The 27,509-nt window shown below is 63.9% G+C and overlaps 1 protein-coding gene and 1 long non-coding RNA gene across 3 annotated transcripts in view; both read right to left on the bottom strand.

Moving 5' to 3' along the window:
* Positions 1 to 4,713, bottom strand: part of PPARA (peroxisome proliferator activated receptor alpha) — a 39,978-nt gene extending 35,265 nt beyond the window's left edge. The window contains exons 1-2 of one of the 2 annotated variants that reach the window (XM_054582501.1): positions 4,321 to 4,713; positions 3,675 to 3,859 (exon numbers count right to left, since the gene is read on the bottom strand). The gene's annotated coding sequence lies outside the window, so the exon portion shown is untranslated. Of the gene's footprint in view, positions 1 to 3,674; positions 4,098 to 4,320 lie in introns of those variants that run through there. The other variant, XM_054582503.1, reaches the window with a different exon arrangement.
* Positions 4,714 to 11,737: 7,024 nt separating this feature from the next.
* Positions 11,738 to 14,496, bottom strand: LOC129077897 (uncharacterized). The gene is made up of 3 exons (XR_008529912.1): positions 14,433 to 14,496; positions 12,415 to 12,488; positions 11,738 to 12,206 (listed from the first exon to the last, which is right to left on the bottom strand). It is a non-coding gene; the product is annotated as an uncharacterized LOC129077897 (long non-coding RNA).
* Between the last annotated feature and the right edge of the window lie 13,013 nt (positions 14,497 to 27,509).

The raw sequence follows: 27,509 nt of genomic DNA, 5'->3' as shown, positions 1-27,509 counted from the left end.
TTTTAGACCAGAAGGGCAGCCGTCTTTTCACGGAGCCCGAGGGCAGGCCTCACTGAGGAGCGAGGAAGGCTGTGCTCCTGCGACAGGCTTTGGGTGGCGCCGAGGCCGGGCCGGGCTGTAGCCACTTGGGGTCCAAGTGAAGAAAACAAACAGCCCTGTCCCCATGCAGCTGCCACGCCAGGCGGGGAGATGGGAGGACCAACCGTGAGCGCACATACAGGTTGGCTGGAGACAGGGCGGGGGAGGGGCTGCCAGGGTAGTAAGGGGGCAGAGAAGGCCTCCCACGTGGCATAGACACTATCCGTCCTTCCTATAAATGCGGACAAGGAGCTAGGAGTCCCACGGGCCCGACGGCCTTCTTACCCTCCGGCCCCTCCCCTGCTCACACCCTCAGCCGCAGCCGCGGAGGCTGTCCCCGGGCGCTAGCCCCCCCGGAGGGGCAGGAGGAGCCGCCGGCTCTGCACCCTGTGCTGCTTTGTGCCCGCCACTCGTCTGGAGCGTCACCCCCGGGCAGGGCAGGGACCGCCAGCCTTCCTCCGCGGCCGAGCGCCCTGGGCAACTCCGGTCACAGCTCGACATCTGATCCTATGCATCTGCCCTCCAGGTCACCCACACTGGAGCGTGATCGGAACATACCGTGGTCTCAATGTTCCACACCTCCCTAAGCAGGTGGCAGCTGCCAGTCGAATGTGAGTGCCATGCGGGCAGGACCGTGGACGTGTGGCCTCGCATGGCAAGGAGGCTCTGCAGAAGTGACTACAGGTCCCATTATGGGCTGATCTGTGTCCCCCCAGGAAGATGTGCTCAGGCCTTACCCTCCTTATTGAAATAGGGTCTTTGCAATGGAATGAGTTAATCGAGGTCACCCTGGAGTGGGCCCTTCATCTAATGGGACAGGCATCCATTTGAAAGGGGACATGTGGACACAGACACACACGTGGAGAGCTCCATGCAATGACAGGCGGACAGAGGCGTGACGTTTCTACCAGCCAAAGAACGCGCAGGGCTGACGGCCGCCCCAAGGAGGGGAGAGCAGGCGAGGAGGGTCCCACCCGGTCTCAGGGCGCACGGCCCCGCTGGCACCCCGGCCTCGGACTCCTGGCCCTCACGGCCGCGAGGGGATAAATTCCCACTGTTAAAAGCCAGACTGGGGTGCACCGCCCTGGCCGCCCCAGGACACTGATACAGATACGGACTGGACCCCGCAAGGGGAGGTGAGCCTGCCTTCCCCAGGGGGCCCAACCAAGGTGCATGAGCCCTTGAAAGCAGAGAACTTTTTCCGGCTGCCACGAGGTGTGAGAAGGGCCCGGCCCACGCTCTGTGGGGCAGCCATGGAGCCTGGCACGGAGGCCCGTGGGCACCCTCGCTGACAAGCAGCAAGGAAACAGGGACCGTCGAAGGTTCCCAAAACTCCCAGAACGCACATCTCAACAGGGAAAGTTTTACTGTATGTTAGTAAAACTCAACCAACCTCACCCCGTCTTCCTGGCCTGGCTTTTAGGAAGCCTCACGGGGAGAGCAAGGCTGGGTCGGAAGGTGGCCCTGCCCTCGGAGGGGGCGGGAGGAAGCCTCCGGCGGCCAGCCCCGTCCCCACCTGCCGTCCCGGGCCCAGGACGCCCCAGGCAGGACGGAACCGCCCCCCTCCCTGTCACCCCAGCCACAAAGCAGGAAGCCTGCCACCCTGAAGGCCCTGACATCCCCCGTTGTCTCTTACCCTGGGAAGGCAGCTTGTCTGGGGAACAGCTCGCCGCCTTCACGTCTATCAAACCGAACGGCTCCAGGCGAGGGGCGCACACCAGCCAGCTTCAAGCCTGCCTTTCAGAGAGCCGTCCGCCATCATACCCATGGGGTGAACGCAGACGCACGCTCGGGGGGTCCCCGGCTGTCCCGGGAGAACTATCTCGACAAGGGAAGGAGGACACCATAACCGTGTGCAAGGGCTTCCTGGATACAGCTCATTACATGTCCCAGTGGCATTAACGTTCGCCTGAGACTCGACTCCGCTGACCTAAGCGGGTCAAAGGGATTTTGCTCAGGCACTTCATGCCCTCAGGGTAGTAATCGGGACTCAGCTTGCCATTTCTTGTGTAATTTGTGTTCACTCTTTCCTCTCTCCCAACTTGGTTCCTATAGTGAAAGGAAATCCTAAACTTAAAGACAAATACTCGTGGAGCAGCAGGTCCAGGTCACTGTTAAAACGCGGTGCCGCAGGAAGTTCCCGCCTACCTGCCGCCCCGGCCCCCAGGTGCAGACCAGCCACGTGACAGGGCTGCCTGTCCGCTCAGCCTGGGAGCCAAGTGCCCTGCGTTCTCAGCGCTTGGCACCGGCCGGCGGCTGCGGCTGCCTCCCACTGCTTTCCCAGCACCCAGGAGGCCGCCTGGTCTGCACAGCAGATGCTCAGTAAGGGATGTTCCGAATAAATGAATGACCTCCAGAAGAAATGACCGGAGAACTCCGGGGACAATGACCACAGAGAGGCAGTACAATCAGAGTACAATCAGAGAGACTCAGGCTGCCGGGGGCGTCTCTGAGGGACAAAATTCCTGCACCCAGTTTGGGGCAGGATCAAGGAAGGCTTCGTGAAGGAGGTGGTGTTTGATTAAGCCTTGAGGGGATCTCCAATGGAGGGTGGGCCAGAGGGAGCTGCAGGGCACACAGCCGAGGGCGAGCCAGGCAGCGATGGCTGTGAACTCCTGGCCTCCAGGGTTTGTGACTCCCGGGGACGGGGACTGGCACGCGGCTGCCAGCAAATGGACCCCGCGCTCCCGTGTTTCAGATGGAAAGCACCCAGGGCTGTGCGTTCGCCTCGGAGGTCCGGCCTGGGCTGGCAGTTCGGGTGGTTTCCCTGAGAAAGCGATTCTAGGCTGAGCTCTCAAGGGTCGAGCATGTGGGGCGAAGGCGGGGCGGAGGGCCAGGGTCCGGGAGTGTCGGCGGGTGCAGGAAGAATGGCGGCCCCGAGAATCAGGGCCGCGCCTGCCCGTCCCCACCGACGCTGGGGAGCGAGGGCCGACAGGTTCACGTGAAGGCCGAGAGTCAACAACGAGCAAAGAAATGTCCGTAAGCTTCTCAGGACGTGCCAGGCACAGCCGCCCGCGGGGAACGCCGTATTCACCTGACCCGAAGGCGAGGGAACGGCGTGGGCCGGACGAGCGGTCCAGCTGCCCTTGTTGGGCCTCCCCTGCCCCAGCGGGAAGCCCCTCCCTGGACAGGGAGGAGGACTCGGGTCGGGGGTGGGAAAAGCCAGGGCAGCTCAGAAGCAGCCGTGCTGAGTGTGGGCCTCTGGGAGGGTCGGAGGGTCAGGTGGCGTCAGGATCGTAGGGCCTGAGGTCATGACAACAGCGACCAAGAAGAGTAGGGGCCCCTAGCAGGGTGGCAAGGCTGGCTGGATCCAGCCACCGTGGAGGTTTAATGCTGGCACGCAGGGGGACAGCCAGGGGCCCCGGTGGCAGTTCACACCGTCGGAAGTGGGCGCCCGCCCCCTGGCTCCCTGGCCGTGTGACTTCACGTGACGGCAGCTGTCTCAGAGCGGCAGGTGAACGGCCGGAATCTTGGCTTTTCCTCTCTTAAAGCGACCTCCTCTCCTGCGTTCCAGGTTTAACTGCCGGCTCTCGTCTCTCAGAGGCGCTGCGCTCAGGGACGACCGGGCCGGGCATCACGGCTGGGCGTGCGCCTACCTGAGATGCCTTCTAGAAGAGGGTGGCTGGTCCCACTCAGAGAGCCCACAGCTGAATCCGTTCACTCCGAACAGAGCCACTGAGGGCTTCCTGTGGACGGTGCCCTGTCATCTGTCCATGAGTCAGCCACGGCGGTGTCTGCTTTTTTCCCTTCCAGATTCTTCTTTCTCGTAAGTCTGGTGCCACTGTTCATGTTGAAGATAATCGGCCGTCCTTGAATATGGTTAAATATTCACTTTCACCTAGACTTCTGACCGAGACATTAAAAGCTAACTTTGTTACCGTCATCTAAGTAAAGAGATTAGAGCAGGGAGAAAACGTCAATAATTTTCAGTTTCCCCAGGGGGAAAAAAATACCTTCGTTTTCTCTTCTCGGTCTGTATTCAGACCCAGGGCCCCGAACGTCGGAAGAATCACACTGCTCACATGGAACACTTTCCTCTGAGCCCTTCCTGCCGTCCCCACCGCTGTCGCCTGGTCCAGCCCAGCAGAGCTGGCCCTGCGACCCTGCCCCGGGGCTGACAGGGGCACTCTCCGGGGCGCCCGCCGCTCGGTGGAGCGGGGACGGCCCTCCGCCCACCACCACCCCGGCTCTCGCCCCTCCCAGACTCCCGTCCCCGTACTGGCGCATGCGCCTTCACCCTACCTTCTCCCGTTTCCAGAACCTTCTAGCTCTGAACTGGACAAATGCTCTCGGCACCAACGTGCCTGCCCCCATGTTCTCTTGTCATCACTTGTCAACGCGTTCTTTTGACCTATCTGTGCCGTCTCTTCCCTCATGGAACGGCGGCTGCAGGTGCACCGCCATCCCCGAGCGGGCACCTTGTCTTCTTCACGCCTCTTATTTTCCCGGCCTCTCCCTAGGCTCTCGCTCCCTTACACTCTGTCAATCTTTGCACGATTAAACTTTCAAAAAACGTCCTGTCTCTCTGAGGAGTCCTCACTGAAAACAGCGGGCTTGGGCGTGCGTTTATGATTTGAGAACCGCAGCGATAGAACATCTTCCTTTCTGGAAAAGGCTCTCTCTCCACAGTGAGTTTTCCCGAGGAAAGGAGCAGACGAGGGTGGTTTTCCGCACCCTGGCCCGCCTGCTGTGGGCCGCCAGGGGAGGGTCTGACGCTCCCGAGCTAGATCTGGTGACAGACTGTCACGTGTTCAAAGTGGAAAGAAAAGTCAGTCATCATACTCAAGCAAAACCCTCCCCCCAGAGCTCCTCCAACCCCCGGCTGTTGTAAGCACATCCAGCGCTGCTCTTCGCTTCTATTGTTGGTTCTACGCAAAGCAAATTTCAAATCTCTCTGAACAACTCTCCTTCTAAACACCGTTCCCAGGAACCCCATCCTCCAAGCACAGACCACCAGAAGCAGGAGTGGCCAGTGAATGAGACACCAGCCCAGGTCCCGGAAAACGAGCTAAAACGAGGCTGCGGTCTCGAATTTACCCAGTTTACTCACAGTCCTAGAGGGAGGGAGGCGCGCTCCTCACGTGGGGCCACCTCACAGACGTCACCCGGTCCAAAAAGAGAGCTGCCTTGAAAATGCCTCTAAAAACTCTTTTGATTAAAAAAAAAAAAATCCTATTAACATACGGGTAATAGAAGAAAATGTGCCTTCAGATAATCAAGATTTGATTGTCACTTGATCCTGCAACCCTGCACTTGACAAGCCCCACGGCTTAACTGCAAATATGCATTGAACACTCACGCAAGGCTGACAACCAATTTATCAGGATGTTTCGGGAAGGGACACGTCCACATGTCACTCTCTAAATAACCGGGTCCCTTTCCCTGGAGCCTGGCAACTCGTCACCTCGGTGCTGTTATCTCGGAACCGCAGGCTTACGCGGTTACAAATGGCCGCGCGGGAGCCCGGGGCCTCCCTCATACTGAAAAACGGGGAAAAGGGGAACTACCGTCTGCCGCTTCCTTCCCTACGGCTGCGACCCACACTCAGAGGAAGGCCCGCGCCCTGGCCTCTGCTTTCCTAACGCTCCTCTTCATCACAGCGATGCTTTGCCAGAGGTTCCCCGTGGCTTCCCAGTCCTAGAGACGAAGCAAGCTGACTGGCGTGGAAGCTGCTGTTCCTCTGCGTCTGCGAGTCTCCCGAAGCCGCGCAGGCAGCCGGGGCGCTGCGCGCAGAGACGGCAATCGGCGTGCCCTCCTTTCTCCCGCCTCGTCCCCACCACCGGGCGGTCGGCAGGACCCTGGCCCCGTTCAACATCGGCGCTTTCCACTCACAATGGTTAAAACACACCCCTTCCCTCAGGATCATGGAACTTGAATCCGTGATCTCACAGAAAGAGCGTTTTACTGGATTCTCAGGTCATGTCATGAAAAACCCAGTAAGTGCACAATACACCCTGCACCCTGCGATAATCATGCACAGAACCCTGTCGTTCTGACACCGATGCAGCGGGACTGCGTGCGGACATCCAGCGCGGCAGGCAGGGCACCCCGCCCTGACGGAGGCGTGGCCCCTGCTCTCCGAGGGACCGGGGGGGCTGCACGACGCCACGGACACACCCTCCTGCCGTGGGGGGGCCTGCCGTCTGTCCTTCCAGTCTCCTGCCCGCCACCAGCTGCCATCCACATTTGAGAAGTGTAGAAAACAGAGACCCCTCAATAAATCTTGTTGAGTTAACTTCTGTCCCTCTCTTGTCTGTTCTATGAACATTTAGAAGCACCTACTTGGTGTGTTGGACCAGCTGGGCAAAAATAAGCAAGACCGCTTTGTTCTGAGCGAGCTCAACTTGGCAGGGACAGTTAGGCCAACCGGGGGCTGTGGCGCAGAGCAGCCCCACGGACCAGCCCAAGCCCCGGAAGACCTCGCCACGCCTGTTCATGCAGGCCTGCCCGGGACGAGCGGCGGTGCTTCGCGTGGCCTAATGCACCGGAGACACCAGAGTAAGGACCAACGCCAGACGTGTGGCCACCGAAACCCGACGGTCAGCCACATCCAGAGAAGACGCCAACCACTCACGACGGCTCGGTTCTGACTGCTGTAGAATTCTTGTTCATCGCCTACTCAAAAGCGGGAAAAGCATGTGCGTCTGGCAGGAGGTGTGTTTCTTCAGAAAACCTTCAAAACATTATAAAATGGTCGGAGCAAACACAGCGCAGGCATTAGGCGTGGCCACGTGAGAGGAGCCGGCGGCAGGAGGCTGCTTCCTAAGACGCCTCCTGGGCTGCCCGTGGGGTCTCACGTTTCACAAGAATCTTGACCTAAGACAGGACTGTTGAGCCTTCCAACCCCTGAGACGGAACGAAGGGGAAATCCTCTATCTGGAGGGAAAACGGCCGTCCGGAGAGGGGCCCAGGTTGCCCGGCCTGGCGGGCAGCAGCTTGCGCACGGGAATCCTGGCCTCTGGCAAGCAGCCCGATGCCGCTCCGACACCTACCGGCCGCTTCCCCGACGCAAGCCACACCTGTCCAACCCTTTCCTCGCACTACGCGCTGACCTTGGAGCACACGCAGCTCAGCCTCAAAAGTAACTCCACGAGGGCTGCCGGCTGAGTGTCGATTCCTCCCGTTCTGAGGGCAGACACTCCTCCCGACAGCGCGACATCGCTGCCCCGCGATGCTGTCGTTAAACACTCTCGACGCAAACAACGAACACACCCCCCGACCACGGGCAAATCGGGCACACCGGGTCTGCGACTCACAGAACAGGCTGGAAAACCGACGTGCGTGCGGCCTGTGCGCCACGGAACACCGGGGAGAAGGGAGGAGCGCTTTGGATTCAGCCCAGCAGGACACCGGGGCTCCTCCTGTTTGGCTCGTGCCTTAAAACTACTACGTGACACGAGGCTGGAAGGTAGAATGCTTTGCCTGTCTTCCCTGACCACGTGGCCCCAGAGGAGAGCGGGCCGGCTCTATGTGACCAATGAGGCGGAAGCAAGAGACACGAGGAATGTGCACCCTGCAAGCAGACACTATGCCTTCACGTGCGTGGGGCTGAAACATTTGAGACTGACTCTCTACCATGCTACCGAAAAGCAAAAATAAACGCAGAGGTCTTCAACTTCCAAAATGGCAGGAATCACCCTACAGGCCACACCCTCCAACTGGACGTGACAAGTGCGCCCCAACGCAACGCCCCACCCCCTGGAAGGGAGGACCCCCCCAGCGCATCCGCGGTTCGGAACAGAGCCTCACACACGGAGGCTGCGAGAGAGGGAAAGGAGGGACGAGGCTCTGGAGAGTTTAAAGTCGGTTTACAAGGAGCAGAGAAATATTTTCATTAAAATGTTTAAAAAGATTACTTAAAAGAATATTAATTATAAAAACACAGCGGCTCGCAGACAGCATGCCAGAAAAAGAGCAAAATATTATGGCAAAAATAGTTTCCCTTCTGCGTTCCAGCACCATCTTTTAAGATGACGAAGACAATCCCCACCTTTCTTTTTTCTATTCTGGTATAAAAATTGGCTTCCTGAGCAGATCCATGGTTGCCTTGCTCAATAGCAGCTACTCCACAAATATTTATAGAATAATAAATTTAAAAACATAAATTTTTAAGTACCCATATCTATGGATTGGCTAAATACGTACGAAATTGAAAAGCAATGGAATATTATATAGACATTTTAAATGGGGAAACATGACCAAATTTGCTCATGCAGAAATATTTTTCATAACCTAATAGTCAATGCAGATTACAAAATAGTTTACACAGAAGAAACACGTTTCCCCCAAACCCTCCTGGTCCTCCCATGTACACATACAATGTTTAAAAATCTGTTTCCAAGTTTGACAAACGACAGTCATAAGAACTATTTATGATGATAGAAGAACGTATTGCATGTCTAAAGGATAGGAAAACAGAGAGGAGCCCTTGCTTTCTGCTGTCCATTAATTTGCTTTGGCTTCCAAGTTGTGTGACTTGCCAGCTCACTCTTCGGCCCCTCGGGGACAGCGGCCGCCCGATCTGCAGCCTCCGGGCCCCTTCTCCGGGCCAGCCCTGCCCCAGCGGAGGGCAGTCCCAGCCGACGGCGACCTCAGCAAGCCATCGGCTTCCTGGTCAAATTGGAATTAAAACAGCGCGCCCGTCCGTGCCCGGGGCAGCGGTGTCTGCTAGGCAACACCATTTCTCACGGGGTGTTTGAATTACACGGAGCCGGCCTGCCCCGAAGCCGTGAGGCTCCCGGTGAGACTGACACAAGAAAGTTTTCAGAACCTAAAAGGGCATCTACCTGCATTCATCTTACTTTCAAGGCACTATAAATATAGCCGACATTTAATCACAAAGCAATAATTAACCCCCAAATGGCTAGTCTGCAGGACAACAGAAGTAAACACTTCAACATTCTGGCCTGGTAACCACAGTAAATCAAACCTTCTATTTACCTGCAATGAGTGTCTTGGTACAGAGCTTGTCTTGCCACAAACGGTTGCTTCAGGGAGAAGGCAGCGCCTTTCACTGTGGCCTTGGCAGTAAGAAGGTAAAGGAGGAAATGGTTACAATATGTCCTCTGGATTCTCCCCAGCGCTCCACCACCTTGGGCGACAAAAGTCACCGTGACCCCGCTTCTTCAAAGGCAGTGGTCTGGCAGGGTCACTCCCAGGAACCCTGGGCCCCTCCCCATGCCCATTCCCCGTCCACCGCTTCCCAAGCAGCCCCTGGATCGAGGGGGCTCTCGTTTGGGGAAGGGTGGCTGGGGCTGGGGGAAACGCCTACGAATGCCCCGCGAAAGCCCAGGCATTATACAACCACGGACTTTTCTTAGAAAGAACCTTGACATTTGCTGCACGCCGGTCCTCCTTTAAACTTAAAAAGAGGAGGAAAACCAGGGCGTGCAGCGATCCCTTGCTGGTTTGGGGTGGGAGCGAGGCAGAACCGACCCTCGGGACTTTCGCCAAGCCACCACCCTGCGCCTCGGGGCCGCGGTGCCAGGAGCCGGGGACCTGGGCGCGGACGCCACGGGGGCCAGGGGCTCGGGAAGGAGTCACGCAGCGGAGCCTGCCCTGGGCTCGCCTGTCCCGGCCGGGTCGTCGCCTGCGCTCGGGCTCAAAGTGGGGCAGTTCCTCAAAGGTGCCCATTGGTTGTGAACTAACCCGCCAGTGAGCTTTTCCTTTCAGACCGCAGCCGCCGGGCGCCCGACCCTGAGGGTCGGACTGTCGCAGCCTCGGGCTACCTAGCTCCGGGGACCCCCAGGGATCTCGGGAAACGCCCCCTCTCGTCGGTGACGCCCAAACTCCACCGTGCCGAGGGGAGGGCGCGCCGGCCGCCCCGCCTGGTGGGCCTTTCCTCCCGGGTAACAACCAGAGGACCAGTGCTCTGAGGTCCCGGACTCGACCTCCGCGCAGCCCCCAGCCCCAGGGACAGTCGTGGACACCAGGGCTTCAGGAAGGAGGCGGAGCAGGGGGCGGCCCCCTGGGCCCAGGGCTCCCCCGCGTGAACCCGCGGCGGGCGCCCTCGGCCCGCGCCCCCGGGCCCCGCGCATGCGCCGTCGGCCCCGGCCCCTCCCCCGTCCGCCGCCGCCTTGGGTCCCGGGGCAGGGGGGCCGCCAGGCCCGCAGAACCCCGCGCGCGCCCGTTCGCCCCCGAGCACCTGGGACCGGTCCGTCGCCTGCCGGTCTGCCGGGCGACCGCGCCGAGGGAGGCGGCACCGGGCCCAGAGCTAGCGGCCGCCTCCGCCCCCGTCGCCCGCCGCCCCAGTCTTGGGGCCGCCGCGTCCCCAGCCCATGCCCGGCGCCGCCTCCCGCGCCTGTGCCAGCCGCACCCCCGCGGCACGCGCCGCCCCTCGGACTCCCAGACCGGCCGGGTAGCGCGGGCGGCTCGCGCTGGGGGCTGGCCCGGAAGCCCCGCCCCGAGGCCCCCCTCCCGACCCTGACCCCGCCCCGGACCTCCGGACCCGCCCCCGGGCCCCCCAGCCGCTACTGGGGGCGGGACACACCCCCCGGATGGAGGCGCCCGATTGGCTCCCCACGAGGCGGGGCGGGGCCGCTCTTCGTGGCTCCCTCACCGTGCCCCTCGTGGCTGCACCGGTGGGGAAACTGAGGCGGGGCGGGGGGAGGAGGGCCTGCTAAGGTCACGGGGCGGGCGCGAACGGTGCTGCGATGGGACCCCGCGTGCAGCTGGGCTTCGGCGCACGTCCAGCCCCGCGCACCGGAAGGGGCTAAAGTCCAGGCGCTGGTGGGCGCCGGGCTGGGAGACGGGTGGAGGTTCCCGCCCGGCACCCGGGCTGCGCTGGCGAGGCCCCTTCCCCCATCTCAGCAACTCGGCTCTGCCGGTCCGTACGATGAGCCGGCCGAGGCGCTGTGCCCTCGAGTTTCGGGGGTTCGCGAGGTGCGGGGCAGGCAGGGAAAGACCCTGTCCCCGGGACCCCAGGATGCAACAGTAGCAGAAAGGGAACGCAAGCTGGGAGGACGAGTCAACAGGTGGCGGAGGTGCCGGGGCGACGGGCCGGGTGCGGAGATGGAGCGAAGGGCAACCAGGACGGGCACGGGGACGCGCTGCCAACTCTGACCACCCGCCCCTGTCCGGCCAGGGCTGCGGTACAGCGGTGCCCGCTCTCCTGGTGCGTCGGGGCAAAGGGCTGACTTTGTCCCGCCAAGGCGCTGGGCCTCTGCCAGCCCGGGGAGGCGGGTCACCGCTCGGCTGCCGCTGGTGAGCAGTAGCGGGGGCGGAGGGTGGGCTGCAAAGCGGTTCTGTAAGCACAGCGACGCCTGAGCTCCCTGCGCAGAATGCACGAAGCCCCGGAGCCAGCGCATCAGGACTCCCCTCCTCTGGGAACGAAATGTGTCCTATGCCAACCCTCCTCCCCACACCAGCCCCACCTCCCCCGCTGTTCTATTTGTAGCGCCCAGCGCCCAGGAGCACCTAGTCAGGGCAGGAAACACCCCTCCAAACAAATCCTGCGTTAGGCAGAGACCCTGGGGCGCTCGCCCACGTGACCCCTTCACCGGTATCGGAAACTCACCCTTGTTGATTAGCCCCATTCCCGGAGTGAACTTTGCCCCACCCTGCGGACGCCCACATACCCTACCCCCGCCCACACTGACAAGCCCAACTTTTATTGCACTTGCCAATGTTTTATACTATGTTTCCAAGCTGACAAGGCGATCTGTGTTCATTATATCCTGGCTATCTATCACACAGGCTGGGCAGGCACCAGTATTACTGATTTATGCATCCAGGGCCGTATCGTGCTGGGCGTCATGAATGCAGCAGCGACGGAAGCCAACCAAGACATCCAGGCTCCGAGACCCCACCTGACGTAGGCCGGGTCCCAGGCTGCCAAGCACCCAGAGTCCCAAGGCACGGGTGTTGGCTTCTTTTCCCTGATGCACCATGAGTGTTATAAATCCAGTTTCACCAGGCTGTTGGGGAGACCCGGCACAAACAGCTTTGACTGCGGACAGAGCAGGCTGTGCAGGGTTCCGCAGGGGAGTGGGTACGCCCAACGGACGCAGAGGGATGTCATTCCTGGGTTCTCAGGGCTCCCAAGGTTCCATGGAGAGAGGTCTTGCTGTCCATGCTTGTGTTGAAATCTGTCATTGTGGAATACATGCTCGCAGCCAGTTCCCCCGCCTCTGCCCAGGTAGAAAGTGGAAGGAAGGGCAAGGCTTTTCTCAGAGGCGAATCCTAGACAGAAGTGGCTCCATCCTGCCCCCCTGGGGGACTGCGGGTCACTGTCTGCCACGAAGGCCTCCCGACAGCCCACATAGGAGAAGCCGGCGCGAAGGACACTCCTGCCCTGTCCCCCCACTTCTGCAAGTTCCTCCCCCCCCTACTCCTTACCTCTCTTGGCTTTGACGGCGTGTGGGCAACTGAACAGAACAGAGACAGCCTCCCAGGCAGGGGCTGAGCGGCTCCTAGAACCGTGGGGACAAATTGGTGCTCTTGAAAACATGTCTGTGCACCAGCTGAGTTCCTCTTTGGAGCCTCTGTAAACACTGGGGGCATTTGGGGCATGTGTACCCTCACCCATGTCTTCCATCTGTGGGGCATTCATGCTGTTTCAGGTTCCTTTTCCCAGTTTCTAACGTTGAAGACGCAAGGCCCAGGACAGCGGGCGGCCCTGCAGAGCCCCCGACATAGGGACCTGCCGAGGCCCACCAGAGCAGCCAGGCTCTCTCTTGCGCCACGCCCCCCCCCCAGCCCCCAAATCAGGAAGCTGGGACATTTAGAGGAGGGGAAGTTGGTAGCGGTTGGGGAGGCAACCAGAAATGGTAGGGGTCTGCCGCTCGAGACTAGGCAGCAGGTTAGAGTGCAAGCAGGTGGTGTCGGCCACCTGTGTTCAGAGAGAGAGGGAGGCCTGGCCGCTGACCCTGACCTCTGCCAGGGGAACGTGTCTTCCCGGGTCTGGGAGTCCAGGCTGAAGCCTGTCTGTTTGTCCTCCAGCTTAGTAAGCCTTTTCCAGGAATTTCCCAAGGCCTCATGGGTCACCGCTTTGCTCTTCGCTGATCTGCAAAGCCTCCTGGTGCAATGGAGGGTGTGTTCCCAGGATATCACCAGCCAGGCCAGTGGCCTCTGATCTCCTGGACGTGTGCCCTCAGGTCAGGTGGTGGGAGTCCGCAGGGGGCCGGGGACATGGGCTGGAAAAGGGAGACCTCACTGTCGGCCAGCCCAGAGCTGCCCCCCGGCCCGCGCTGGGCCTCGGCGGGGCCCACGGGGGGTGCGTGTGGGCCTGCCGTCCCAGCAGCGATGGCACAACCTCACGGGCCCTGGGAGCGGAGCCTCGTCCCTTTACATGGAACCCACAGCAGTTCCCCAAGGCAGCGGGGTTCAGCCCCACTTTTAGAGGTGAGGAGAGCAAGTAACGTTGCCGGCCAAGGTCTCCAAGGGGGAGCACGAACCAGGCTCCTGGCGACCAGCCCCTCGCTGCCACCCCCACCTGCCACCGAGCACCCCGGCGGTGGCTGTCTGGTCCAGAAGCACAGGCCCGGCCCCGGCTGCTGTTCCCAGCAGACCCAGGCGCGTGGCGCTGAGGGCCCCTGTCAGCCCCCCATGTGGCGGGCGGCACGTGCTCCAGGGTAGGGACAGGGTAAGGTGAACCGGGTGGGCAGAGGCGGGCCGGGCTGGCCAGGCAGCCATCCGTGGCCAGAGGGAGCGTGCGGCTCCGCTGGCTCAGGTGGTAAGAAACACTAAGGGATACCCGCCAAGGAATTCCTCCCAAAGCGGCAGGTGGGGCGGGGGGCGTGGGAACAGAGGTCTGCAGGGGCTGGAAGGTCTGCGGCCCCAGCAGCTGCTGTCTAGACGCGGCCCCTTTGATGATTAACCTGTCGCCGGCCAAAGTTCATGGACCCGGACGTGGGCCCTTGCCTCTGATGTGTCCCTGTTGTTCTTGGGAAGCCACGCCGCCCCCTCCTCGGGCCCTCCCGGGGTCAGCACCCTCCCGGTCGGCACGCGCTGTCCCAGGCCCTGCTGTCTCAAGGGCAGGGGGACAGCAGCTGGGTCAGTGATGTCTTTTGTCCAGTTCCAGGCACGGGCTTGGAGCACCAGGCCCCGTGTGGCCTGGTGGCCCAGTGTCGCTGCAGAGTGACATGTGGTGAGCTCCGTCCGTGAGGGGCACGCAGGTCTGCGTGGAGGCCGGGTTCGCAGGGGCGCGGCCCGGGCCGGGGTCCCCGCCATGAGCTGCCCTGCCGTGGGCGGGCGGGGGCGGGGCGGGGTGCGGTGTGGAAACAGGGCGTGGCGTGTTGACCCGCAGACGCACACAGAGTGCAGGTGCAGGTGCCCGTCACCGCCGCGGCCTGCGGTGCCCACCCAGCTCCCTCCCAAAACGAGGGGCAGGACCCGGGGTTCGCCGTCCAACAGACCTGGATTCAACACCCTTGCTCCTGCTATAGCCATGGACAAACGGCTTGACCCTCTGCCTGCACGTCCCCGTCTGTAGAAGGCGGCAGCGAGGACAGCCCGCACGGGCGCGGGGTGAGAATGGGGCGGGGGGGAGTGTGGAGGGGGGAAGTGTGGAGGACGTGCAGGGACAGGGCCCAATGGGGGGGGTCATATTCGAGACGTGAGGACCACCTGCCTAGGCCTCTGCCAAGGTCACCTCCTCCAGGAAGCCCGCCTGGCCTCCAGCCCTCCTGGGATGGTGCCTCCCTCGCCCCCCGCGCAGCCTTGGTCTAGCCCAGCGCCGCCTCTGCAGGGGCCGCACCCCTGCCTGGCTCGCCTCGCCTCTCGAAGCAGCTGGCATTGGCTGAGCCCTGAAGCTGCTCTGCCTCCAGGCCAGCGGTCTCTTGTTTGCTCCCTCACATGACCTGCAGACCTGCCCTGGCATCTGCCTTTTGTAGAGCTGCCCCGCAAGCCAGTCAGGGCAGCCGGAACCAGAACCGAGCCCGTGCTGCCCGGGGACCCCAGCGGCTAGCGCCATGGCAGTGGGGAGCCCTCGCCCCACTCTCCGCCCTGTCCCCAAGCCCAGCGCGCACCTGGGACACAGAGGCTCCACCACCCTGCGAGTACGCAGTCAGGGTGGCGCGGCACCTGCGGGCCTCAGTTCTCGCTAGAGTGAGGAACTGGACCACCCTCCCCGGGCTCCTGGAGGGACAGGCTGCATTTGACAAAACGCCCCTGGTTTGCGGTGAATGGGGGAAAACAGAGAGGGTGTGGCGAGGAGTTTCCTGTGAACGTCACATAGGCAATTTCAAGAAATATCCTTTCTCCCCTGAAGTCCTTTGTTGCGGAAAGTGACTCTTCCTTAATCAAAACGCCTCGGATGAAGGGCCGAGGGCGGTGGCAGGGGCAGTGGGTTCTGACGTGGCCGCCCCTGGTCGGCCCCCAGAGCCGTGGAAAGTGTTTTTTTCTAAGGCCTAAGCCCAGACCCACTGGAACACAGCACGGCAGAGGCCTCCGGCCGGCCCCCGAGCCTGGCGTGGCTGCTCTCTCCTCCAGACTGATTCACCGTGTTTACTTTCCAGGCAACGCTCGGCGCGTGTGGAGACCTGCCGCGTGAACTATGAAATCCTGCCCAAGCGAGGGAGCCGCGGGCGTCACACCTGCTCGGGCCCTGGCAGACGGGCACCTCACCTGACCCAGAGCAGGAGGGGCCGCGCCCGGGAGCCCGGCAGGCAGGCAGGGGAGGGGGCTGGCTGCAGGCGGGAAGGCGGTCCACACAGGGACACACTCCAGAAGGGGCCCCGGGCAGGGGGCAGGAGGGTGCGGGCCCCGCCCTGGAAGGTGGGGGTCTTGGATGGCTGGTGGGGAGGATAGGCCGAGGCACTGCATGAGGTTAGACCAACACATCCGGGGAAGAGTTAGTGTCAGTGTATTTTAAAGCACGTCCTCCCCAAAACAATCGAGTGATGGCTAAGGCAGTGCCCAGGACGGAGCAGCCACGACTCCCAGGGCGCCACCGGCCGGCCACCCGGCACCAACTCCCTCCAGGACAGCACGCGGGTTCTGGGCTTGTGCATGGCGGCCAGGACACCTCCCTGCGTCTCCTCTTCCCCTGGCGTGGCCTGAGGGGGCTCCAGCCTAGTAGGAGGTGGAGGCCCCGTTAAACTCCGCAGACCCCTTTGTCTGTCCTCGCAGACCCGCCCCTCCAAGGTCAAGGCCTAGCCTTTCCGGGCGGGAGGAGACCCACAGAGCAGGCCGGGCGGCAGCGCTGTCCCCAGGCTCCTGGTCCCCAAATGCACGGGGCCCCAGGCTCTCTGCGTCCCTGGCCACTCTGAGGGGCTTTTAACATGATTTTTTAAAATGACTTTTTTTTTTTTTAATCCAAAATGTTACTTGTTTCAAAAGAGAGTTGGTCCAAACAACGTAGCCTGCACTGCTGAGCGTGGACGCTTGGTCCGTCCCTTCGGCCGCCGATGGTACTTATTCTCCATGTGCCGTCTCATCTTCAGGTTCAGATGCCAAGCCGCTCGAAGCCTTGGCCCGTCCCTTATGCTCAAGTGTCCCCACCTCACCCGGCATAGGGAGGGGTCCCTTCCCAGGGATTTGGGAGCACACCCCTTAAAGGAGAGGAAAGCAGGTGACTGCCCCTTCCCGGGCACAGGGACAGGGCCTGGGCGTCCCCGCAGGCGAGGCTGCTGGCGGAGGCCATCGCCGCCGCACCGCCTGTGGCAGGGCACTTTATCCCCAGCGCCGCGAGGCCCCCGCTGGCAGCTGCCCCTCCCTGCTCCCGGGGGTGTAGACGGCAGGCAGAGGCCGACCCGCCGCTCTGAGCCGCGTCCCTGGAGCCGTGGGCCTGGGCCCGGTGCCCGACGTCCGAGCTCATGTGTCCTCACTTTTTCCGCTGTGCCCACCACTTCCCTGCCGGGCTCGGTGACCTTGGGCAGTCATGACCGCCCTGTGTCCTTTCCGACTGTAAGCCGAGAGGCCGGGCTGGCGTACCTCGAACGTCCCCTGCCAGCTCGGATTCTGAGTGGTGCTTGGGGGTGTGACTGGGACATGCCCCAGGAGCCAGCTGCCAGTGCCCACGAGGGATGCATATTTTCCTGCCTCGCTGGGGGAAGCAGACACGTGACCGCCCTGGCTGAGCGCTGGTAGTGAATTACCGTGCAGACTCTGGAGACAGCGCGGGCCTGGGACCGGCCTCCGCGCTCGCTCGCGGCCTCCAGGAATCAGCTCCCTCCCTGGGCCGGACCCTCCCAGCCAAGGAAGGCCCGCTGACGCTGAAGGGGCCCCAGCCCCAGCCTGCGGCCAGACAGACCGCAGGTGTCCTGGGAGGGGCGCTCCGTGTGCCTCGCACCCGCCTGCTCACTCCTCCCGGGCCTCCCCCTTCCCACCCACTGCTTGGGTCTAAAAATACACTCCGGCTTCTCGCTGGAAACCAGCAGAGATGACAAATCCGCCCGGGAGAGGGAGACGAGTCCACGGCACAGCGGGCACCCAGGGCTGGCTGTCCCCCACACTCCCACTGGTGGCCTGGGGGGCTAGGGAACGGAAGGCCAGTTCCCAGGCGGCCCGGCCTCCTGGTTGAGCAGCTCCTGCCCCTGGGGGAGCAAGGCCCAGAAGCCGGCTGGGCGGGGCCTCCGGGCAGGGCCTGAAGTCCAGCTGCAACACCCTGGGCTGCGCGTTCCTTAAGGGCAGGACCCCGTGGGACCCTCTCTGGGTCCCTGGGGCCAGGCCCAGGCCCTGAAATGATGGTGGAGGAGGCCGTGTGGGTGAGACAGGGCCCACCCCTGCAGAGGCTCCCTGACCGGCCACCCACGTTGTCCGGAGCAGCGGAGCTCTGAGCCCGGCTCTGCTGGGCGAACTTGGCTAATTTAAACGTTTATTTTCACGTAAAAGTAACACTGTAAGTCCTTCATACGTTAACACATATCACACATCCACAAAAGTGACTTTTAGTGTTCAGCCCTGGCTGGTGTGGCTCAGTGGACTGAGCACTGGCTCGAGAACCAGAAGGTCACAGGTTCGATTCCCAGTCGGAGCACGTGCCTGGGTTGTGGGCCAGGTCCTGCGTTGGGGGTGAGTGAGAGGCAACCAACGAATGAGAGGCAACAGCTGATGTACCTCTTACACATTGATGTTTCTCTCCCTCTCTTTCCCTCTCTCTAAAAAAAGAAATAAAATATTTAAAAAAAAAAGATTTTACAGTTCAAAGCTCCCACCCCCCAATTTTTAAAAACATTTTGCACATCTCTTTAGTGCCTGATTTAACAGGAGGTCGTTGGATTTCCGCGTGTGTTTCTACGACAAATCTGCTGAAATAGGTCATTTCCGTTGACGTCTGTGAACACAACCAAACCCCCCCACACATCGTCGGTGGAAGGGGGACTGCTTCAATGCTGGTTCTGGGTCCTTGTCGATATTCTCCAATACGCCACCGAAATTCAACAGGTGGCTATTTCTTTTCTTTTTTAATATGACCATTTTATTGCAAGAAATGCCACACGTGATAACATTCAAGCTCTTACAGGCCACTTTGCCCTTCGCAGCCCAGTCTGTAGGTCGCCAGGCGGCTCCCCGCACAGCGGCCCAGGGCTGCTCCGAGCGGTTAATGTGCCGCCCCGGAGCGGGCCAATGGGGGCCCCGAGCCTGCGGGCCCAGACACATTCTCCCACCCCAGCCTGCAGGGGCTCCGCAAAGACCTGGGGAGGCTCCAGGACGGCAGGACACAGCAGGCCCTGGGAGGCGTCCCCTGCGCAGGGGGAGGGTGGCGGCCCGGAGGAGGACGAGCCCAGGTGTCCCCGCAGCTGCCGGGCTCCTGCCGCCAGGCTCCCTGCTATTTCCAAACGACCTTCTGGACATGGCCGAGCGATAGGGGGAGTGGCAATGTTTCCGGAACCTCCCCTGGCCATGGCTCATGTCGTCAAGGGGGGACTGACCACTTAGATCCGTGGACAGGACTCCCAGCCACCCGCCTGCCTCCGCATCCCGCGTGCCCGTGCGCGAGGAGAGGGCCCGGAAGTGCCCTGGGAGTGGGCGTGGGGTGCTCCTCGGCCGTACCAGGCTGCCCCTTGGATTGACCGGGTTACAAAGGAAGAGTTTCCTTCAGGGCTGTGTCCTCCCGTGTCGCTGGGGCGTGGCAGGTGCTCAAAGCACGTTTGTTGGACACTGAGTCACCCACCGGCCGCGGTGGAGAGGGACACAGGATTTCTCCCTGCCGGCTGCCCCAAAGCCTCCATTTTTCTCTGCTAACATATTGCATAAGTGATATTTATTTCCAAATGAAAGAACACTGGCCACAGTGGGCTGTGACCCCACACGAGTCCCTCCCGCTCGCGCTGTGTGGGGGCACCCAGCGCCAGGGTGGGGGGTGGCTGCAGCCAGGGCCCTGCGTCGGTGCCCGGAGCTGCCTTGGAGCCAGGACAGCCCCAGAGCCGCTGGCCCCTCGGCTGCACGTCCGGCCTTCGAGCGAGCACGTGCTGCTCGCGGGCGAGAGTGGGGGCCCCTGGCCAAGGCCATGGCTCTCCCTCCTCACACCACAGAGGGCCACGGCGGGGGGGTGGGAGATGCCCTCGCCCACCCTGGCCACACGGGAGCTGAGGCCACGCTCAGAGCCACGCCCGCCACCGTGGGGAGCTACATGTGTAGAGAATGCATGTGTCTGTATATGCTTGTGCACACACGTGCGTGTGAGCAAATATACATTTGTACATGAACACATACATGTGCACGCACGTGACTGTGTACACGTGTTTCCGTGCCACTGAACATAAGAGCATATGCCTGTGTGTGCCCCTGTGTGCCAACATGCACATGTTCATAAATGCATGTGCATGTGTGCGTCTGTGTGCGGGGTAACTTCACAGCTGCATGTGTGAGCTTGTGTGTGAGTTCACGTCTGTGTGTGCACACATGTGTGTATGTGGTGTACTTTCACATCTGCATGCGTGAGCTTGTGTGTCTGTGTGTCCACGTCTGGCTGTGTGTGCACACCCGCGCATTTTTGTTTACCCCTCGGGCAATGCAGAGGGTCAGGGGGATCTGAGGTAGCAGGAGGGGGCGCAAAGACAGGACTGCGACAGCTGCTGCCCCAGGCCTGGCCGGGCCTGCCCTGAGCCCACGCACGTTCCGCTCAGACGCCCGGGGCCTGGGGGCCTTTCGTTCTGCGACGTCGAGGTCTGCAGGCCGGGTGCTTCCCAGGATGCCGCTGCCAGCACCTTTGCCCGAGTCTGTGCCTATTCCCCTCCTCTCCCGCTCGAGGTGCTGTGGCTGCGAGCCTCACCGACGATCCAAGAGCCCGTGGCAGCGGCCCCCAGCGGGAGCTTCGTGTGGATGGCTGCGTGGTCCGCTCAGGCTGGCCGCGGGGGCCCTGTCCTGCTCGGCGGCCTCCTCTGCCACGGCGCGGGCGGCCTTGCTGCCCGGGGCTCTGGGGGCTCCTTTTCAATCCTCGGCCGGGGTGCGGACGCTGTCGGTTCCTCTATCACTTGCTTCGCGGGAACAAAGGCAGAATTGTGACAGCTTGGGAGCGCGGGGTGGCTGCGTGCGGCACAAAGCATTTCTTTTTTCCTCCCTGATCCGAGCCCTCTCACCAGGCCCCGGGCAGCCTGGGAATTTGGAAGTGGCTTCCAGGAGAGGCCTGGGGCAGGCGGCGTGGGTGGCCGGCCTCCCCTGAGGTCGTGGCTCCTGCTACCCCCGAAGTGACTCAGGGGGTGTCCGTTCTGTCCCTCGATGGCCCCATGTGCGTGTTTGGGATACACGGGGCCCCTTCCTCCGCACTCTGGACACCAGCCTCGCGGGCCTGAGTCCTTTTGACTCCTCGCAGGGGGCACGGCCCCTGTTCAGGCCTGAAGCGCTGTCCTCTGCTGTCCGGCTTTGCCTGTGTAGTCCCCCAGCTCCTGGTGTCCCCCCCCCCCCCCCCCCCGCCGCGCCCCAGCCCCAGCCCGGCTCGTGAACCCCTCAGGAGGCAGTGCCTTCGGGTCTGCCTGCCGCTCGCGCTCCCTCCCACCGCCCTGTCCCCGCCCCCCCCGCCCCCCCCCGCGGGTGCCCCCCCACTGCCCTGCAGCTTGGCCAGCAGCGCCACCTGCTGGCCGCTCTGCCTAAGCCAGACATTGATTTCACACCCGCACCCCATTGCCCCTCCACACATCCATCACCTCCCAGGGCCAAGGTCCTTCAACAGAGCTGGAGAGTCTCCCATCCCCTCCCCGACTGCGGGCACCTCTGGGCCTCTGAGAAGCACGGGGCCACCTCCTGCTCCCCCGCAGCCCCGCTACATGACCCCGCCCCGCACACCCTCCTCTGAACGCGCCTCTGAGCCCATCTTGTGCCGTCTGCACTGTCCCAGAGCCTTCCTGTTGCTGCAGGAGAAAGCCCCTCGTCCTAAGGTATCCCCAGGCAGCCTGGCAAGGGGACTGAGGGGTCACCAAGCACACAGGGAGAAGGGGGTGGAGGGAGGGACCTTCAGGAGTGCCAGGCCAGGGGTGAGTGCTGGGGGTCAGAAAAGGTCACTCCGTGGAAGGGATGAGGGTGGGGAACGCACTGTGGGGACAACAGGAGCGGATGCCGGGGGCCCTGTGGGAAGTGGGGACCACGTGGCGGCGAGGGCCGTTCTGGACACAGTGTAGCCGGCCGAGGGTGGACCCGCAGCACTCCGGGGACCGGAGGGTGTCCTTGGGCCCCCGCCGTCCCCAGCTACGCCCCCAGGGCCCGGGACCCCGCGGCCGCCAGCCCAGGGCAGCCTCCCACAGGGAAGCGGGAACCGCGGCCCGGGCGGCACAGCCCCTGCGCCCGCCTGCTGCGGGGCGGCCGCTTGGCGCGGGAGCCGGGGCGGGCCCAGCCCTGGCTCTCCCGGCGGCGGCGTGACAGGGGCCCGCCTGCGGACTCCGGGGGCCACGGCGCACAGCCCCTGAGCGAGGCCCGCCGGTCTGAGGTCTCCAGGGCACGGCCCTGCTGCGGCAGTCTGCCCACATCGCCCTGCCTGGCGCTCCCCTGGCCCCGAGGGACCCCTGGCTGTGCTCAGATGGAGGGCCGCTGCCCACGGCGCCATCCGGCACGAGCCAGGCAGAGACGTCTCCAGGTCGGGCTGTGCCCCTCCCAGGGGCGGGGAGGCGGCCTGGACTAAGAGGCCAGCCGGCGCCGAAAGCAGGTCCCTCTCGCTGTCTGGCAGCAGGGGGGTGGGCAGCGGGCTGCAGAACTCCTGGCTGTCCGGGGGTCTGGATCCTGCTGCTGGACCTGAGGCCTCAAGTGCCAGACACCCACCACCAAGGTGCCGACGCAGCCCCCGACTCCCCGCCCCGGCTGAACCCGGCGCGTTGTGAGCCCACAGGCAGGGCCTCTATCCCAGGTCGCACTGGCCCCCGGGGTCACTTCCCACCTCGGCCCCCGCCCCCCGCAGGCTGCGCCCCCGGCCCTGGCCTCAGGAACATGCTCCTATAGACACCTCCTCATAGAAGTCTCTGCACTCTCAAGCCATGTCCCCCTGAAACCCCCTCCTGTGCTTTTCCATGATTCTAGGAACTTCTCTGCCCTGTTCTCCGGTGTCACCCGGTGCCCAGCTGGTCTGAAACAGGCCTGGGGGCCACAGGGAGGGCTCAGGAGACGTCCGCGATGACAGGATTGGCTCTGGAGCACTCTTCCCCACGTGACCCGCCCCCCCCCCCCCCCCCGTGACCTCCTTGGCTTCCTGGTGCCTCCATCCTGCGCCCCCCGCATCCCCGCAGCCTGGGCACCACCTCCCACGCTGCCCTGCCTGACACCCTCTCCTTCCGTGGTCCACACTGAACCCGGGCTCCAGCTCTGAGCCCTCAAACCTCCTCCCTCCGCCCTGCGGCCCTTGCCCTTGGAGGCCCAGATCTAACGCCCGAGGGGTGGGGCCAGGAGGGCAGTGGGAGGGGGGTGGGGCCCTGGGGCTGGGGCTGGGGGAAGGTGGCGGGCGCTGGGGGAGACAAATGCAGCCCCGCCCCTGCCCCGAGCCCCTCCCTGGCGCCGCTGGGTGAAGCCCACCAGCAGCCCAGCTTGGGCCCCTCCCGTCCAGGATCCACGTGGCAGCAAGAATGAGCTTTCCAAACACCCCTGGTCTGGTCACACACCCGCTGCAACCTCCGAGGGCTCCCTGTGGCCCTCGAGGACCCAAGGGTGCCGGAGACCCCTTGAGGCCGCCCACCCACCTCTTGCCTCCAGGCCCTGCCCCCTCTTGGTGCGCCCTCACCTGTGGACGCCGCCTCCCTGCCTGCAGCCTTGCCTTGCCCGGCCCCTTGTCCCTGGGGACGTGGTTACGGGTCACATCACCTCCTCCAGGAAGCCTTCCGGAACCCCAGGAGAGTGGGCGCACATCTCCCATGTTCCTCGCGTGCGCTCCGCAGCCGCCATCACCCCACAATGTCGCCCATCTTGGTGGCTGGCTCCCCAGGGAGGCCGTGCGCTCCTGAGCCACACGAGACAGACGGACCCTCCCCCTGGGGCCGGGTACGGAGGCCTGAGGTGCGGCGTGCAGGCGGCAGTGCGGGCCTTGAGCCCACCACCGAGTGCTCGCCCACCACCGTGTGACCTCCAGCCTCAGCCGCCTCATCTGAGAAACGGGAGCTGCCCCCGCCCCGCACAGGGCCAGCGGGTGTGTGGGCAGCGCGTTGGGTGGGGCCCAGCCGACGCTTCCCACCCCGGCTCTGTCTCACCGCTGTGTGACCTTGGGCTGACCTTGCCCAGCACGCGTCTCCCGGCTGAGGGGGGGGACGCCTGAGAGGAAGCAGGGTGACGTGGGGCAGGCGCCGCGAGAGCCGGCCTGCGGAGGGGCCAAGAGGCCGGCCCGGGTGGGGGCCCCGGGCGAGGAGGGAGAGGAGGGCAGGCTGGGGGGCAGGGGACAGGCCTCTGGCCCTGGCCTGGCTATCCATCCTTGAGAAGGTCACCAGCTTCCTGAGGGACCCCTGCTTTGAGGCCCCACCCCAGGGCCAGGTCCTGCCCGTGTCCCCAGGCCCCGCCGTGTGGCCGGGCAGCTCAGCTGTGCCTGGGAGCTGGCCCAGGCGGAACGCGGCACCCGGCCGTGCCCTGTTTCTGCATTTAGCCCTGGGCCGGCGGCCGTGTGGGGCGGAGGGCCCCTCCCCCTCCTCTTTCTGGAGCGACGGAGGGGCCGCGGGTGCACCTTCCGGCCCCCACCCCCGCCCCAGCCCCGGACAGACAGCAGCCAGCCTGACGGGCTGTGTGTCTTGTCTTCAGAGCTGGCCTCAGGCTTGGGGGGCGGGGTCCTCAGCCTGACCCACCCCCGCTGGAAGTGTCCCTTTGGGTCACCCTGGCACTCGTCCTGGCCTTAGTGTCCTCATCTGCCCAGTGAATGCTGTCCAGTCTGCAGTGGGGTCACGTGGGCTGGCCGGGGGGGGGCAGGAGCGCAGAGTGGGCAGGAGGTCCGGGCAGCCAGGGCCTGGGATGGACCGGACAGGCCTCCCAGAGGCGGGGGCGAGGACTGGGAGAGAAGGGGGCATGGGGGCGGGCTTGGGGGCTGAGGACGGCTCGGGGGGCTATGCTGCAGAGCCAGGCCACAGGATGAGGGCCCCCCGTGAGGCCAGGGCCAGGGGACAGTGGGCGCTGGCTCCTGTGGACGAGGACCCAACTTCTCTCTTCGAAGGGGCCTGGACTGCTTCTCCAGCAGTGAAATGCCTGCACAGGTTTTGCCCGCCTTCAGGCCTTTGCTCGGGCGTGTGCTCCACTTGGAACGAGCTCCTATTCATCCTGCAAAGCCCAACTGGAACGTTGCCTCCTTTGCCTGTCTGTCTGAGGGACGCTCAGAGGGCCGGCTCTGTGCTGGGCTCCGGGCCTCGGGCCGAGGCCTGGCAGCACCCATCTCCGGCTGTTGCCATGGCGACTGTCGTCGGTCCCTCGCGGGCCTCGCAGTCTGGGAGGGGCTCTTCTGAGCCTCACCGGGCGGACCGCCCTGCGTGGCAGCACTGAGGCACCGCACGTGAAGGCGAGTGGCAGGGAGCCGTGCGGGGGCCAGGGGGGCAGCTCCTGGGCAGGGAGGGGGCCCTGCGCCAGGGCCTGGGCACATCACAGCCTCTCTCTGGGGGCAGCGGCTCAGGGCCATCTGAACCCCGGCGATGCGGACCTCTGTCTGCGTGGCTGGGTGGGGCCCCACGTTGCATTCAGACCTCTGCCCTGTGACCCGTGCTGGGGGGCGAGAGCAGAGAATGTGGCGACCTCGCCCCAGCTCACCCAGGGAGAGGGGCCCCCGGGAGGACCGGCGCCGCGGCAGCAGCGAGCGCCGTGCAGGCTGAGACGGCGGGCGGGCCCTGCCTGGCTGGCGTGGGGGCAAGGCTGAATGTCCTGCAGGCTCCCCCCAGGCTCGGGCCCGTTGCCCCCCGCCCCGGCCCTTGGCCTGGGTGGGGAAGGGCGAGGGGCTGGACTCCTGACACCGACCGCGTGGGGAGGGAGGTGGTATCGCGCTGCCCTGTGGTCCCGGGGGATGTGTGCTTGGTGGAGGTGTTCATCCGCCATGGGCTGCCGGCCCTGCCCAGGGAGGCGCTAGGGCGGGGGCGGGGGCAGGACCCAGAGCAACACCCCGACAGCCCGGACGTCACTGCCAGGTCCACACTGGCCCGCATGGGTGCTGCTCGCCGTACAACTACCTGTCCAGGTTGGACACAAGCCCACACAGAGCTAAGCCCTCAGACTGGCTCAGGGGCGCAAACAGGAAGAACGCCCAGCAGCCCCCGCGATGGGGTTGCCTCAGTCCTTCACAGCTCAAGGTGGCTGCCAGGAGCCTGCCCTCACAGGGCCCATTCCCACTGCTCCCCGTGCTCGTGCTCGTCTCAGGAGTGGCAGCCACGAGGAATCTGCTGCCCCCTCTCCCTACAGCCATGCCTGGGGCTGACTCAACCCAGGCCCCAGCCTGGCCAGTGAGCACCTGCGACCAATGGCTTGGGGCTGAGCATTTGTCGTTTGTCCCAAGCACAGCTGACTGGCCGTAATTCAACACCTCCGATAGGACTACGGGGAAGGGGAGAGGGCTTCCCGCAGGGAGAAGCGGTGAGACGGAGGCGGGCCCAGGTCCCAGCATCAGGGGAGCCTGCCTGAGTTGGGGAGCCACAGGGAGGAAAGCAGTCAGAAGACTGGGGCAGGCGGAGTCCTGAGGGCACCCTTTGATCCAGCCATGCCTGAATCACCCTTTGATGCCGTCCAATTCCTGGATTTTTTTTCTTCCTTACATAAGCCCATAAATCCCCTCTCGGCTTAAGCTGGTTTGGCTTGGATTTCTGCCACCTGCAACTAAAGCTCCCCAATTAATTCTGAGACCAGCTCTAGAACTGACCTGTCTTTTTAAGTGTGAGTGGTCCCTGGTGCCCACAGAGGGTTTCTTGCCCTCCTGCCCCATCGGTGTACCACGTAGCAACCCCCACACCCCCCCCAAACCCACGCATAATCACTGAGCAGGAGTGTGGGAGCTTCTCGTTTTGCGGGCGGGGTCCCTCGAGGGGAGGAACATCCTGTCCTGGCTGGTCTGGGGCTGAGGCTGCCCTGGACGGCGAGCTGCCCCGCCCGGCCCCGGCTTTCCTCAAGTGCCGGGGGCCAGGGCTCAGGAAGGGCTGGGTACAAGTGCAGTTGGGGGCTCCCCAGAGGGGAGAGGCTGGACCCTGCCTCGGGGCGGGGCAGGCCTGTGCGCGCGCTCCTCTGCCTGGTGGTCCAGGGGCACCTTCCAGGCTGTGGGGCCTTGGGCAGGTTTCTTACCATTCAGTTGGCGAGAAAAAAACTGACCCACCGCGGGTCCGGTGAGGCGACCGGGCTGGCACACGGTGGACGGCAGAAGAGGGGGCACTGCCGCAGGGGTGCCCAGGCGAAGGCGGCCGGGGGGAGGGGCGCGGGAGGAAGGGCCCGCATGGCGCGCGCTCCGGGGGGGGCCATGACCTCCAGTGGCTGGAGGGGGGCAGAGGGTCACCCCTGCTTCAAGGGGGCCGCTGCAGCTGGGCAGAGGGAGCCGGGGCCGCGAGCCGGGCGGCGGAGGACGAGGCGGCATCTGGTCCGGCGGCGCTGCCTGGGCGGCAGACCCCGTCCGGGGCCGGGCCCTGGGCGGGGCGGGGCAGTGGCCTCACTTCAGCCCGGCCCAGGGCCTCCCGGACAAGGCCGCCCAGCTGAGCGCACCCGGCTCGGGGTCCGCGGGAGCAGCCGAGCCCACCGAGCCTGGCAGCCGCTCCCTGGGACACAGGGCGGCCAGGCGGGGACAGCCTGTGGCTCCCGCGCCTGCGAGCGCCCGTTCCCCTCGGCCGTCGGCCCGCCGGTCCAGGGATGACACGTGCCCAGCGGAGCCTGGCCATTTCCATGCTCCTCGCCCCCCCTGCCACGAGTCTGTCCTTGTGAGCCCAGAGCTTGGGGGGGTCTCCTTGCACCCGAGACCCCAGGACCCCCCCGGGGGAGGTGGGACTCCCTGGGGCTCTCGGGGGGCGGTGACCACCCAGGGCCGCTGCGCGGCGACCCCGCTGGCCACAGCAGCCCTCCCTGCCCGTGGCTCCACAGCCTGGCTCCGGGGACACAGAGAGGAGCAAAGGGGCTGCCTGGGAGGGGCACCGCTGTGACGCAGG

Source organism: Pteronotus mesoamericanus, unplaced genomic scaffold (assembly GCF_021234165.1).
Source record: "Pteronotus mesoamericanus isolate MK-2021 breed Mesoamerican mustached bat unplaced genomic scaffold, CSHL_Meso_final contig_702, whole genome shotgun sequence".
Classification (NCBI taxonomy): domain Eukaryota; kingdom Metazoa; phylum Chordata; class Mammalia; order Chiroptera; family Mormoopidae; genus Pteronotus; species Pteronotus mesoamericanus.
Note: the sequence above shows the minus strand (reverse complement) of the source record. Positions and strands in the feature narration are given on the sequence as shown.